Source organism: Acomys russatus, chromosome 11 (assembly GCF_903995435.1).
Source record: "Acomys russatus chromosome 11, mAcoRus1.1, whole genome shotgun sequence".
NCBI classification, from domain to species: Eukaryota; Metazoa; Chordata; class Mammalia; order Rodentia; family Muridae; genus Acomys; species Acomys russatus.
In genome coordinates this window covers 48,482,309-48,495,826 of record NC_067147.1, presented here as the reverse complement: position 1 = coordinate 48,495,826, position 13,518 = coordinate 48,482,309, and the positions used below count along the sequence as shown (strand labels likewise).

The window sequence follows — 13,518 nt, the reverse complement described above, 5'->3', positions numbered from 1 at the left end:
TTGTCCATTTCTAGACTTTTGTTTTTATCTGAAACTGTCTGGTGTGCTATAAGGGCTGGACAAACATCCACTCTGGGACTGTCTTTAAATGTTTGAGCACGTTGCTTAATCTGTGTCTTGTCAATAAAATGAGAGTCATGAAACAATTCTCCAACCATTTGTAAAAGAAACAAGATTCCTTTAAAGAAAACTTAAACAAATTAAGTCTATGTACTTTCTGTACTTCTCTGTGTGGTTAAAGTATTTCATCTTTTGGGGCCAGGAAGATGACTCAATTAGGAAATGACCTGCCTTCCGACCTCAAGGAATGAATTCAGATCGCCAGTACCCACATAAAAGCCTGGTGCTATGGCATGCTCCTGTAATTCCAGTTCTGGGCGAGCAGAGACATAAAGATCCTTAGGATTTACTGGTTGCCTTAGTCATCGTATTACTGTCATGAGACACCATGACAGCAGCAACTCTTACAAAGGAAAGCATTTAATTGCTTAAAGTTTTAGAGGTTTAGTCGATTGTCATCACAGCCGGGATCTTGGTGGCATGCAGGCAAGTGTCAGGGCAGTAGATGAGAGCTCCATCATGATCCATCGGCAGAGAGAGACCTACTGAACCTAGACTGGACTATTAAAACCTCAAAGCCTACCTCCAATGACACACTTCCTCCAACAAGGCCACACCTCTTAATCTTTCTAATCCTTTCAAATGGTGTCATTACCTGGTAACTAAGCATTCAAATATAGTAGCCTATGGGGAGCATTCATATTCTAAACCCTATACTGGCCAAGCCAGCCTAACCAACTTGGCAAGCTCTGGGTTCTACAGAGACCTTATCTCAAAAAAAAAAAAAAAAAAAAAAAATATGAAAGAGAAAGAGAAAGAAAGGAAGGAAGGAAGGAAGGAAGGAAGGAAGGAAGGAAGAAAGAAAGGGAAGAAAATGATAAAGACATCTAGGTAGCCAGCTAGCACCACTCACTCCATCAGGCAAGATATGTTTCTTGTCACACTGACTGCTTTCCTTTCTCACTCCCACCATTACTGTTCATATACTCCCTGATGATGCTCACCTGGACCACACAATAAATGTCGAGCAGCTGTTTCTCTCATCCAATGCATTCCAGACAACAGTGTCAAATTAATTTCCTACAATTCAGAACAAGTTGCTCTCACACTAAAATCCTTCAAAGACTCACCACAGCCCCAGAATAGAAATTTTCCTTCATGCTCTTACCCTTCATGGAAAAACTTAGTTTCTTTTCCATTTTACTTCCTGTAGCTTTGGTGATGTTTGCCTTCCAGGCAAGAGGATGAAACACTTCAGAAAAGATGGCTGGTGACTTTTAATGTCCTGACTAATCTGAGTTATTTAAGTTTTTTTTTTTTAAATTGGCCTACAGGAACTAAATGATGAATTAGTTCAACAAAAATATCAATTTATCAGATTTCTTAGTTCAATTTCCAGGCTAATAAAGTACTAAAAATATTGGTTAGGACTGAACTGTTTTAAACAATGTGGTTAAATTTTCATTTAAATGTTGAGAAAATCCTTTGCTTTCTGAAGCAGTATTGAAAACCATTGCCTTTGTTTTCTTTTTGAGTGTCCTCAAAAATCAAAAGGAGCATTGTTGTCAAGATGCTTGCCTTTCGAGCTAATACCGATACTCTTCAAGCTACTCCAAAAGATAGAAATGGATGGAAAATTACCAAATTCATTCTATGAGGCCATAGTCTCATTGATACCTAAACCTCACAAAGACTCAACAAAGAAAGAGAATTTCAGACCAATTTCTCTTATGAACATAGATGCAAAAATACGAAATAAAATACTTGCAAAACGAATACAGGAGCACATCAAAGATATCATTCATCATGACCAAGTAGGCTTCATTCCAGGCATGCAGGGATGGTTTAATATACGGAAATCCATCAATGTAATCCATCATATAAACAAACTGAAAATAAAAAACCACATGATTATCTCCTTGGATGCAGAGAAAGCATTTGATAAAATTCAACACCCATTCATGTTTAAAGTTTTAGAGAGATCGGGGATACAAGGCACTTTCCTCAACATAATAAAGGCTATATACAGCAAGCCAATAGCCAAAATCAAAGTAAATGGTGAGATACTCAAGGAAATTCCTCTCAAATCAGGAACAAGGCAAGGCTGCCCACTCTCTCCATATCTCTTCAATATAGTACTCGAAGTTCTAGCCAGAGCAATAAGACAACAAAAGGAGATCAAGGGATCCAAATGGGAAAGGAGGAAGTCAAATTATCCCTCTTTGCAGATGATATGATAGTGTACATAAGTGACCCTCAAAACTCCACCAGAGAACTCCTAAAGCTGATAAACACCTTCAGCAAATTGGCTGGATACAAAATTAACTCAAAAAAGTCTGTAGCCTTCCTATACACAAATGACAAGCTTACAGAGGAAGAAATTAGGAAAACCACACCCTTCACATTAGCCACAAGCAATATAAAATATCTAGGAGTTACCCTAACTAAGCAAGTGAAGGACTTGTATGAAAAAAATTTCAAAAACTCTGAAGAAAGAGATTGAAGATGACCTGAGAAGATGGCGTGATCTTCCTTGCTCATGGATCGGGAGAATTAACATAGTAAAAATGGCCATCCTACCAAAAGCAATCTACAGATTCAATGCAATCCCTATCAAAATAACTACACCAATTTTTTAAGACATTGAAAGTTCCAATTCTGACTTCATATGGAAAACAAAAAACCAGAATAGCTAAAACATCTTGTACACTAAAAGATGCTCCGGAGGAATCTCCATACCTGATCTCAAACTGTACTATAAAGCAATAGTACTTAAAACAGCATGGTACTGGCACAGCAACAGGCGGGTTGATCAGTGGAATCGAAATCGAAGACCCAGATATGAATCCACACACATATGGTCACTGTGATTTTTGACAAAGAAGCCAAATCCATTCAATGAAAAAGGATAGCATCTTCAACAAATGGTGCTGGTCTAACTGGAGGTCTATGTGTAAAAAAATGAAACTGGACCCATATTTGTCACCTTGCACAAAACTCAAATACAAGTGGATTAAAGACCTCAACATAAAACCAGAGACACTAACTCACTTAGAAGAAAAAGTGGGAAAGAGCCTTGAACATATTTGCACAGGAGACAACTTTCCTGAACAGAACACCAACGGCCCCAGGCCTTATGTCAACCATTAATAAATGGGACCTCATGAGGCTGAGAAGCTCTGTAAGGCAGGAGAACACTGTCAGAGAACAAAGCGACAGCCTACAGACTGGGAAAAAATCTTCACCACCCTACATCTGACAAAGTCTAATAATCCAAAATATATAAAGAACTCAAGAAATTAAACACCACCAAACCGAATAACCCCATTGAGAAATGGGGCTTGTGAACTAAACAGAGAATTCTCAACAGAGGAGTATCAAATGGCTGAGAACACTTAAAGAAATGCTCAACCTCCTTAGTCATCAGGGAAATGCAAATCAAAACAACTCTGAGATTCCATCTTCCACCCAGCAGAATGGCTAAGATCAAAAATTCAAGCGACACCACATGCTGGGCAGGATGTGGGGAGAGAGGAACACTCCCTTCATTGCTGGTGGGAATGCAAACTAGTACAGCCACTTTGGAAATCTATCTGGTGCTATCTCAGAAAAATGGAATAGGGCTTCCTCAAGACCCAGCTATTCCACTCCTTGGATATACCCAGAAGATGCTCCAGCACACAACAAGAAAATTTGCTCAACCATGTTCATAGCACCTTATTCATATAGCCAGAACATGAAACAGCCTAAGTGTCCCTCAGTAGAAGAGTGGATAAAGAACTGTGGTACATATACACTATGGAATACTACTCAGCTATTAAAAACAAGATTCCCGAAATTTGTGGATAAATGGATTGAGCTAGAAATATCATAATGAGTGAGTTAAACCCAGAAGAGAAGAATCAAGATGGTATATACTCACTTATATCTGCAATACTAGCCCAGGGGCATGTCCCCCGAAAGCCTTACGTACCAGGGAAACTGGGACAGAGGGGAAGGCATCCTATTGGGACTCTAAATGAGAGACGCATGGGAGAACAGCAAAATAAAAGGATCCAGAGGGTCCTAGAAATCTACAAGTAGAACAATATGATAGGCAGATTTGGGCCCAGGGGTCCCGCTCAAACTAAGGCACCAGCCAAAGACAATACAGGAGGTAACTTTAAACCCCTTCCCAGATCTAGCCAATGGTCAGATATTCTCCACAGTTGAGTGGAGAGTGTGATACGACTTTCTCACGTACTCTGGTGCCTCACATTTGACCATGTCCCCTGGAGGGGGAGACCTGGTGGCACTCAGAGAAAGGACAGCAAGTAGCCAAGAAGAGACTTGATACCCTATGAGAATATATAGGGGGACGTAATCCCCCTCAGGAACAGTCATAGGGGAGGGGAATAATGGGAAAATGGGGGGGGGGGAGGAATGGGAGGATACAAGGGATGGGATAAACATTGAGATGTAACAAGAATAAATTAATAAAAAAAAAAAAAATAAGGGAAAAAAAAAAAAAAAAGATGCTTGCCTTTGTTTGTTTGTTTTTCCTTGTTTATTCTTTGAGAAATTTTATACTGTATCCAATGTACTCTGACCACATCCACCCTTCACTCCCCCACCTCCTCCTCCTCCAAGACCCCTTCCCCCCACATCTCCCGACCAACCTTATGTCCTCATTTTTAAAAATAATTTACTAAATCTAATACATGGGTGTGTGCCATTAACTAGAACATACTTAACTTACAGAAAGGTGCACTAATGAGAAAAAAACAAAAAACAAAAAACAAAAAACGACTCTCCCTTCCCGAGCAGCCATCTACTTCCAATAGCTCCTCACCTGGGAGTGGAACCATGAGCCCCGCCCACTGCATGCTGCAATATTGGCTAGCTTGATCATGGGCAGGGCTCATCCCAGGCAGCCACAGCTGCTCCAGGCTCCTGAGTTCAGTAGCCCTGCTGTGTCCAAAAGACCCTGCCACATCCTCTAGCTCTCAAGGTCTTCCCATTCCCTCTTCCATCACAGGAAACATAAGTGAAATGTGCTAAAGGAAAAGGGGCACTAGGACACATCATCTGTCATAAGGGATCAAGTGAAAGCCCCCTAAGCAGCTGTGGGAGTGGTCCTAGGTCAGATCCTCACCTGAGGGCACTCAGGGTGTCAAGCTGAGTGTGACTCCAACAGTTCTAATCTATGTCTCTCTTACTGTCCCTTATGGGAGTGCTCAGAATGTGATTAGAAAGGCTTCCTGTTCCTGTAAGTCATGCTAGTGCTGCTGTGACTCCTAAACATCAAAACACTGGAATAAGGGATAATAAGAAATTTTGTATTTCAGCTAATCATACTCAAAAGGCTGTGATACTAGATACTAACAAACAATTTTCCCGTTTTTTTTTTTTTTAAATCATTATCAAAACCTCCTCAGTGCCAAGGCTGTTCATCTGTTGACTTTCTGTTTTGTGTTCACTTGTCCCATTTTCTCCGCTCTTCACAGGGCAAGAAACAGGTTCTAAACCTATTGCTCAGCCAGTATGATTTACAACCCAGAATGGACACTAAGAAATGTGTTGAGAACTGAGGTTCCTTGCAGTCTCCTGGGGATCTCGAGATGCTGTGTCGTCACTCACACACAAGATGAGAGTACGGAAATGAAGTGTGTGTGTGTGTGTGTGTGTGTGTGTGTGTGTGTGTGTGTGTGTGTGTGTTCCTTTGCTGGCTCCTCAGTGAGCCAGGATGCCTACCCTGGAGGAAAGAAACCTGAGGCTTGCAAATCATTTATGTGCTTGAGTTAATACTCAAAAAAAAAACAAAAACACCAGTTGGTGAGTAGGGAAGAGACACAGAAGTTAGAAATGATCAGTTGATATCAGAGTGATAGTCACAAAGCACAGGAACAGGACTGTGTAAGGGTTGGGAGAGCTGGGGTCTTTGTACAACAGCTTCCATCAACCCTTGGAGCAGGGTAATCTCCTCCCAGGGGTGTGTCTCCTGGGCACTCTGGCTTCTGTTATCCAGAAACAGAGTTGGTAGGAAGGCTTTCAAACTAGGAGAGAAGCAAAGCTATGCCGGTCCACCTGCCCTTAACTGTAAGGTCCAGGGGGCTGTGTTCTGGATGCACATACAGGGTACACTCAATTATGAAAAGAGATGCCGCCGTTAATTGAGAAAGGTCTTGAGGTCCCTGTAAAATGAGCTGCTATGCATGCTGTGTTACAGCTCTGAGGGAAGGAAGACCACAAAGTCACACCACACAACAAACCTCACACAAGAGATGTATTAGGAAAAACACAGGAGGAGGGCTGCCTCTGCTCAGGAGAGCAGCAGCCAAGAACTGAGCAGGAAATAGGCTTGATGTAGGGTTTGTTGGGGGAGGGGAAAGCAGAGCTTTCCAGGGTTGCCTGGGGTAGATGGGATTTTAAGGCCTGATCTTGAGCTTATTACTCTGTAGGATGGAGCTTTGCCGCCTTCATCAAGAGGGGAATGTCCTATGGGCAGAGCCTGGTGGTTAGAGGTCCTCAGGGGCTGGGCCTGGCCACTGACCCACCTCAACGGGCTTATGCATGTGGCTTATTAGAAATTAGAAGTCCTCAAGGGCTAAGTCCCTACTGTTTGGTTATAATGCCTGCGTCCTCTGACAGCTCCAGCTTTCCCACCTTGCCTGTACGCACAGGTAAGAAAGCACAGAGATCACACGTGCAGTATGGAGAGAACAGATTCAATCCACAAACAAGTTTGGATTTTTTTAAAAGGATAGTACTATTTACATTCAAACGACGCCATTTTCCTTTTCATTGTCAAAGGGAAACCTAAATATGCAGAATACCAAACATCCTTGTTCACAGAGAAATGCCTCTGCACAGACTTCCAAAGACAGTACAAATGATGATGATGATGATGATGATGATGATGATGATGATGATGATGATGATGATGCTCTGTGGAATAGTCAATCCCACTTAAAAACTACCTGTCACCTAAGTGTTGAGAGAGTGGGAAAGGGTCTGTGGAAGGTCACACTGTGGCACAGCAGGAGCAGCCCCTGGTCCACCATTCACTCCTGTACAGCATCAAGCTTCCGTGGTTTCCCAGGACAGAGCTGATGGCTCTGATTTTCTCTAGTGATCTCCTGCTTTGTCGATGACAGCCAGTGATGTTTATAGAACTTCATTGAGAGCTGCTGTTAAACTAACTTATATTCGCCTGATTTTATTGTCTTCCTTTACTGCCTACTTCCACTAAGCTAGGCCTAGTCCTGGAAGCTTCTAGCCTTCATACAATCTAACCTAGGCCTAGAATGTTTTCAGCCTCCAAGACTTACTGCTGAATTAGTTCATCCTTTCTAGTTCTTTCTGAACTCTTGACTGGCTGGTTCAACTCCGCTATTCTGGCTCAAAGTCCTCTTCAAGCTGACTGATTCAAACAGACTTCTCTCAGTTTCTGACTGAATTGCTCTGCTTGGCCTCAGACTAACTTTAGCAATATATTCTAATCTTCTGTTTCTTTCTCATTCTCTGCCTTGTTCTGTCTTCATCTGTGTCTAGTATTCTCTCTCTCTCTCTCTCTCTCTCTCTCTCTCTCTCTCTCTCTCTCTCTCTCTCTCCAACCTGTTGCTGTAAAACTCTCCCACTAAAACTGCCTGCACCCTGTCTCCCTCTGTGCTGCTCTCCTAAGTCCTCTTCCCTCTCCTCCAGTGAGAGTTGGGCACATCCTATTCTGACTTACTCTGCCAAATCTTTCTCTGATTCATCACTCTGTCTGCCTCTCAACTAAATGTCACTGTCAAACATGGCTGTGTTACTTTTACAAAGTAACTTTACCTTCCTTGTTTGGGATTAAAGGTATGTAATAAGGTTATGTCTGTATTTCAGCCAGAATAGCCGTGTTACTGGATTGAAATCTCTCTAAACACTGCCTCTATAATTGACTTGTTATTTCTTCCTAATTTAGCACCAATTTTCAGGAAAATGTATCACAAATACCTAGGGATAAAAATCAAAACCCAAAAAATAACTCCAAATTGAAAACACATACTGAAATGTGCATTAATGTAACAAACCAGGATGCGTTCTCTATCAAACCAATTATCCCTTATGGTTTTCTCTACTGTGTCTTGTGCATGAGCCTTGAGCAGCAACAGATATTTTACCCTAAAATAATAATAATAATAATAATAATAATAATAATAATAATAATAATAATAATAACAACAACACTATAATCAGCATTATATTCAAATTTGTTCCACAGCAGTGAGTACCAGGAAGAACAATGCAATTGAAATACTTTTCTGGTGCTTTATGCAATTACCTTGATCTAAGGGAAATGCCTTCAATGAGCCACGCACCATGACACCCTTCCCCCAGTGACGGCTTAGCTCAAAAGAAAAGTCACTCTTGGGACCCACTGACACTGGCACTATTAACCTCCTCCTGGGCAAACAGACCTTGAGATAACAGAAGAGAGGGGTGTATGATCACCTGACTTGAAGACAGAATCCATAGCAAAGAAAGTGAATGGCTTTAGGGTTTTTCAAATTTACTAACTGTGTGATCTTAGGGAAGCTACTTGACTTCTCTGTGCCTCTATTTTGTCTATCTGTAAAAGACAAAGGGCTCTCCTGTGGCAGCGATGGTGCAGTGCTCAAAGTCGGGGTGATGTGAGATATTTGTTGTGGTGCTAGGTGCTTCGGTCAGCATTGTCAACAGAAGTCCTTTTAAGACATTTAAAGGAGAGACGTCTAAGTGATTAGGAGCACTGGCTGCTTTCCCAGGGGACCTGGGTTCGATTCCCAGCACCCGCATGATGGCTCACAGCCTTCTGTAACTCTGGTTCTACTTCTAGATCTGATTCCTCTTCTGACCTCTGCAGGCACTGCGTGCATGTGGTACACATACATACAAGCAGGCAAAACACCCATACACATAAACCAATAAATAATGGCAGCAAAAGTTTAAAACTATATCATATTAGTCTATTATGGTGTTATTTAATGCATAAACTGTGTTTCTATATCTGGTTTTTAAAGACATGAAGAAAGCTGGTCTCTCTTTTAATGTGCAGGTTGGGGTTGGGGGTCTGTGTCTCAGTGTGTGTCCTGGGGGTGAGTGTGTTCATGTGAATGTTGGGTCTCCCAGAGATGGAATTATAAGGGATTTTGAGCCACCAATTCCAAGTTCTGTGAAATGAATTCAGGTCCTCTCCAGGAGCAGAAACTGCTCTTAGCCACTGAGCCATCTTTGCAGGCCAGAAAGTAAACAGTTATGGTGCTCTCTAAGGTAAATGTGAATTTTATTACAGAATAACATAGAACTTTTAAATATGACCTTATCATCCTGAGACCAATGGGGAAATAATTCAATATTCAAAACATCAGTGAGGGACCAAATCTCCCTGGTGTTGGTGGCACATGCCTTTAGTTACAGCACTCAAGAGAAGAGATGAGGGAGGAATCTCTGTGAGTTCAAGGTGAGCCTGGTCTACAGAGCAAGTTCCAAGAGAGCCATGGCTACACAGAAAAACCCTGTCTTGGGAAAGAAAGAAAGGGAAGGGGGGGAGAGAAGAAGGGAGGGAGGGAAGAAGAGAAAAGAAGAAAATAAATAAACCTGCCACTATAGATGGTTCAGATAATTTTGTAAAGATCTTTACATTTGATCTTAACCAAAAGGCCCAGATGTGGTGTCAGAATCTTTAATTTTCCGCTGAAAGAAGAGAAAAAACAAACATATAGGAATATGTTGGAAACAGTAAGCATTTACTTTGACTTGTATTCTTTCGGCTTCCAAAACTATGTCTTTCAGGACTGAGATCAATTTGGAAGGAGGGACAGGTAATGCTGGTAAGAGAGGAGAGCTCACCACTGCAGAGGCACAAGGCCCCTCTTCCGCTGCCCCTCCTATGCCCCACCCTCTGAAAACAATCCTAGCACTGAGCTTATTGCCTGAGAAATGGAATGTCCATCTTCCTTTGCTTCGTTTATGAACTAAATGGATGGTTTTCAGTTGTTGATCACCCTGCGAGAAAAAAAGGACTTTGTCCATTTTGCGGCAATTAAGAGTGGTAATTTCTCCAGGGCCATTTGCTCCCCTTTTGTTTTCTACTGAGAGGACAGCAATGTGACCTCCCTCCCTGTGCCCTCTGTGAGTCCCTGAGGACTCACAGACAAGACAGTGCTCCGGGGACATGCTCCATTTTGACAGCAATTTTCTCACTGTGACTGCCCTGGCTGCAGGCTAAATTGTCCATAAGATCAATAACCCTCAAATGACAGTCTCTCCAGAAACCCTCCTGGGTATGAACAACAGAGGCTGGAGGTGGCAAGCACTGACCCACTGGCCAGGCATCAGACTCTGTTCCAGGTGGGTTGGGAACCTAAGCAGGGCACTGCTTAGACCTTGGGACAGAAACAAAGAATGAATTAGTGCCAGAATTCATATGGGTATTTTAACTTAATAACACAAGTGACAGTTTCCAAAATTATAGTAGATCTAGAATATGGAATATGACATAGCCTCTAAAAGTGTTTATGAAGAGGTATGTACAAGTGTGCATGTGTACATATGTAGACACACATGCCTACATACAAGCAGACGCCAGAGGATATCCTCTGAGTGTCCTGCTCCATCACTCTCCTCGTTTATTACCTTGAGAAAAGGTTTCTCACTGAACTGGGAGCTAGGCTAGCAGCCAACAAGCCCTACCAGCCATTCTCCTGTCTCTATCTCAGATAGCTCTGGGGTTACAGATGCACACCCTTTTCTGTGAATGGTAGGGATTTGAACTCAGGTCCTAATGCTTGCATAGAAAACATTCTTACCCACTGAGCATCTTTCCAGCACTTTTGTGGTGGGTTTATATTAGTAGAGACCTGCTACCCAGATAACATTAAGTGGAGAAAGCTGGGCCTGAACTCACATTACCTTACTTTGCATACTGAACATGTATCAACGAATGTATCAAGGAAATGTACCAACAAGACTAAGTGAGTAATTACAAGCCAAATTTCTATTGTTTCTTGAGGGGTTTGGGAGTTTTCCACAAAGAAAAATAACCACTTCTGTTCTTAGCCAGCTAGATCTTGGGATGCACACCTACAGAAAACAGTGCACAGGACTCCAAGAACCACTCTCCTCCCAAGAAATTCGAACTCTCTCACTGTGGGTTTTTTTTTTTTCCTTTCTCCTTCCTCTACTGAAACAGACAAACTAATTCCCAATGAAATGCTTCCCTTGAATGGCCTCTGTACAGAAAACTAGGTCACTCACAGAAGCACTGAAGTCTGAGAAGACAGGTCCTTCCATCTTCAAAGAACTCAAGAAAGCCTTTGACTACCAAGGTGGCCACTTGAGAAATGAGCCAGTTCCTGCTAGCTTGCACATCTACATGGACTTCTCATCCTACCCCAGGGAATGAAAAGCCCACTTCAAACAAGATTTTTCTCTCTGTAACTTTAACCTTTAAAAGCACCATAAATGATAGTAAGTCTGCCGTCCAACCCTTGCCTTTAATCCCAACTGCCTCCTACTACCCATCAGCCGATAGCTAGAACATTAGACAATTAGCATCCTGAGCGCATGCCATGAGCCTCCAGGCACTCACTAAGTATGTAACCCCGTGTGCAGAGGCTGAGATGCCAGGGTGTACTTTCCAAGCCAGTGCTATTTTAGAAACAAGATACTTAAATAAGCCTTCTGAGGATTGCCAAAGGAAAGAGGTAGAACCAGATCGCTCAAATATTTACCAGCAGAGATCTCTCCTCTTCTCTTGAGACTCTAAAGTTCTAAGGGGACAAAGTTTGGGACATAACTTACTAAGGGGCTTCATCTGCTTCTGAGGTATCAAAGGGACATCCCTATGGCATGTGATCACATGTGCAATCCTGATCCAGAAGGGACCCAGCAGCCTAGGCAGCAACACTCTGCCGGAGAGGTCAGCCACAGATGGGAAAGATCAAGCAACAGATCCAGAAGACGGGGAAGACTTCTGTGTCTCCATCGCTTCGTGTTCATATGACATGACATGCTCCTACAGGTAGAATGCAATAATATGCTCTTCCCTACAAGGGCCACAGAGATCCCATAATATGTCACTCCCTGCATTTCAGTGCCCCTGCTCCCATACCTGAGAGGATCACTGCGGTGGATTGAGTGAGAAAAGTCCCCCAACAGGCTCAGGTCTTTGGATACCTTGTCCCCAATCAGTGGCAATGTTTAGGGAAGTGGTACAGCCTTGCTGGAGGAAGTATGTCACTGGGATAGGCTTTCAAAGACTAGCCCCACTTTCAGTCTACATCCTTGGCTCCCTGCACATGGATGAGATAGGAGCTCTCAGCTTCCTACTTTGACCACTGTCTACCATGCTTCTGCAGCCATTTTGGGCTCTCCTTCTGGAACTGTAAGCCCAGTTAAACCTTTCTTCTAGAAGCCACTTCTGGCCATGGTGCCTCATCAGAGCAACAGGAAAGTGAGTGATACCATCCCGACAAGACTGCTCTTAACTAAGAACTTTTGGCCACTGAAGAATCACTGGCCCCAGGCTTCTGCCGGGATGGTTACTATGACCAGCTGAGTGAAGGAACTGGGGCTGAACTCCAACAGCAGCTGCCACTCAACTCCCAGTAATGGCACCAAGGTGAGAAGCCACGGATTCCCATGTGGCTTGGATTTTGAAGGACAATGGGAATAGACTGCAATGGTGCCTTGAGGTACAGTTCAGGGCCCTGCAGCTCACCACTCACATTTACAGACTTGGGCTTCTTTCACCTTCAGTTGGATTTATTGCAATCTTTTCACATGAATTCAGGTGTGTGCAAAGTAAAATGTAGCCCCACTTCCCCAAAAAGTTGTCTGCTCTCTCTATTCAGCACATAGGCTGTTAATTGAGTTATGGCATTTTTTAAAGGGACAGAATCACTAAGTATGGTTCTTTTGACCTTTTAACTGGTAGGATTGAACTGGAAGACAAGGGTAAGAGTTGAGTAACACTGTCCTCAAAAACTGATTAATTGCACAGTGTAAGCCCAATTTATCTATATGAAGAAGAAATGTGAGAAACCACTAATTTAAGCATTAGATATGATGTTAAAATGCTCAAATTAAAATACACACACATACACACATGTACACACACACACACGTACCAGTAGAAAGTCTTTTTGCTAGTGGGAGAGAACCAAGCCTGATCCATCTTGACGTCCACGACATGTAGCATGGCATCTGGTAGAGAAGCCATGTAGGGTAACTAGATCATCTGCCAAACTGGAGTGTGGAAGGTAGGACTACTTTCTTTTACTAGTGATCCCATGCTACCTTCCAACAGAACCGGAGAGGATTCTGGAGCCAGATGAGATGTTAGGAAAATCCTTAAGACACCATGAATATTTCCAAAATGATGCATTCTGTGGTGAACTTGAAATAAATGGAAATTCTCCTTTGACTTACAACTGGGCATTCAACAGTATACCAACAAGT

General features: G+C 42.5%; 1 pseudogene; it reads left to right on the top strand.

Moving 5' to 3' along the window:
- Positions 1-13,518, top strand: part of LOC127195051 (WD40 repeat-containing protein SMU1-like) — a 52,564-nt pseudogene that overhangs the window by 14,368 nt on the left and 24,678 nt on the right.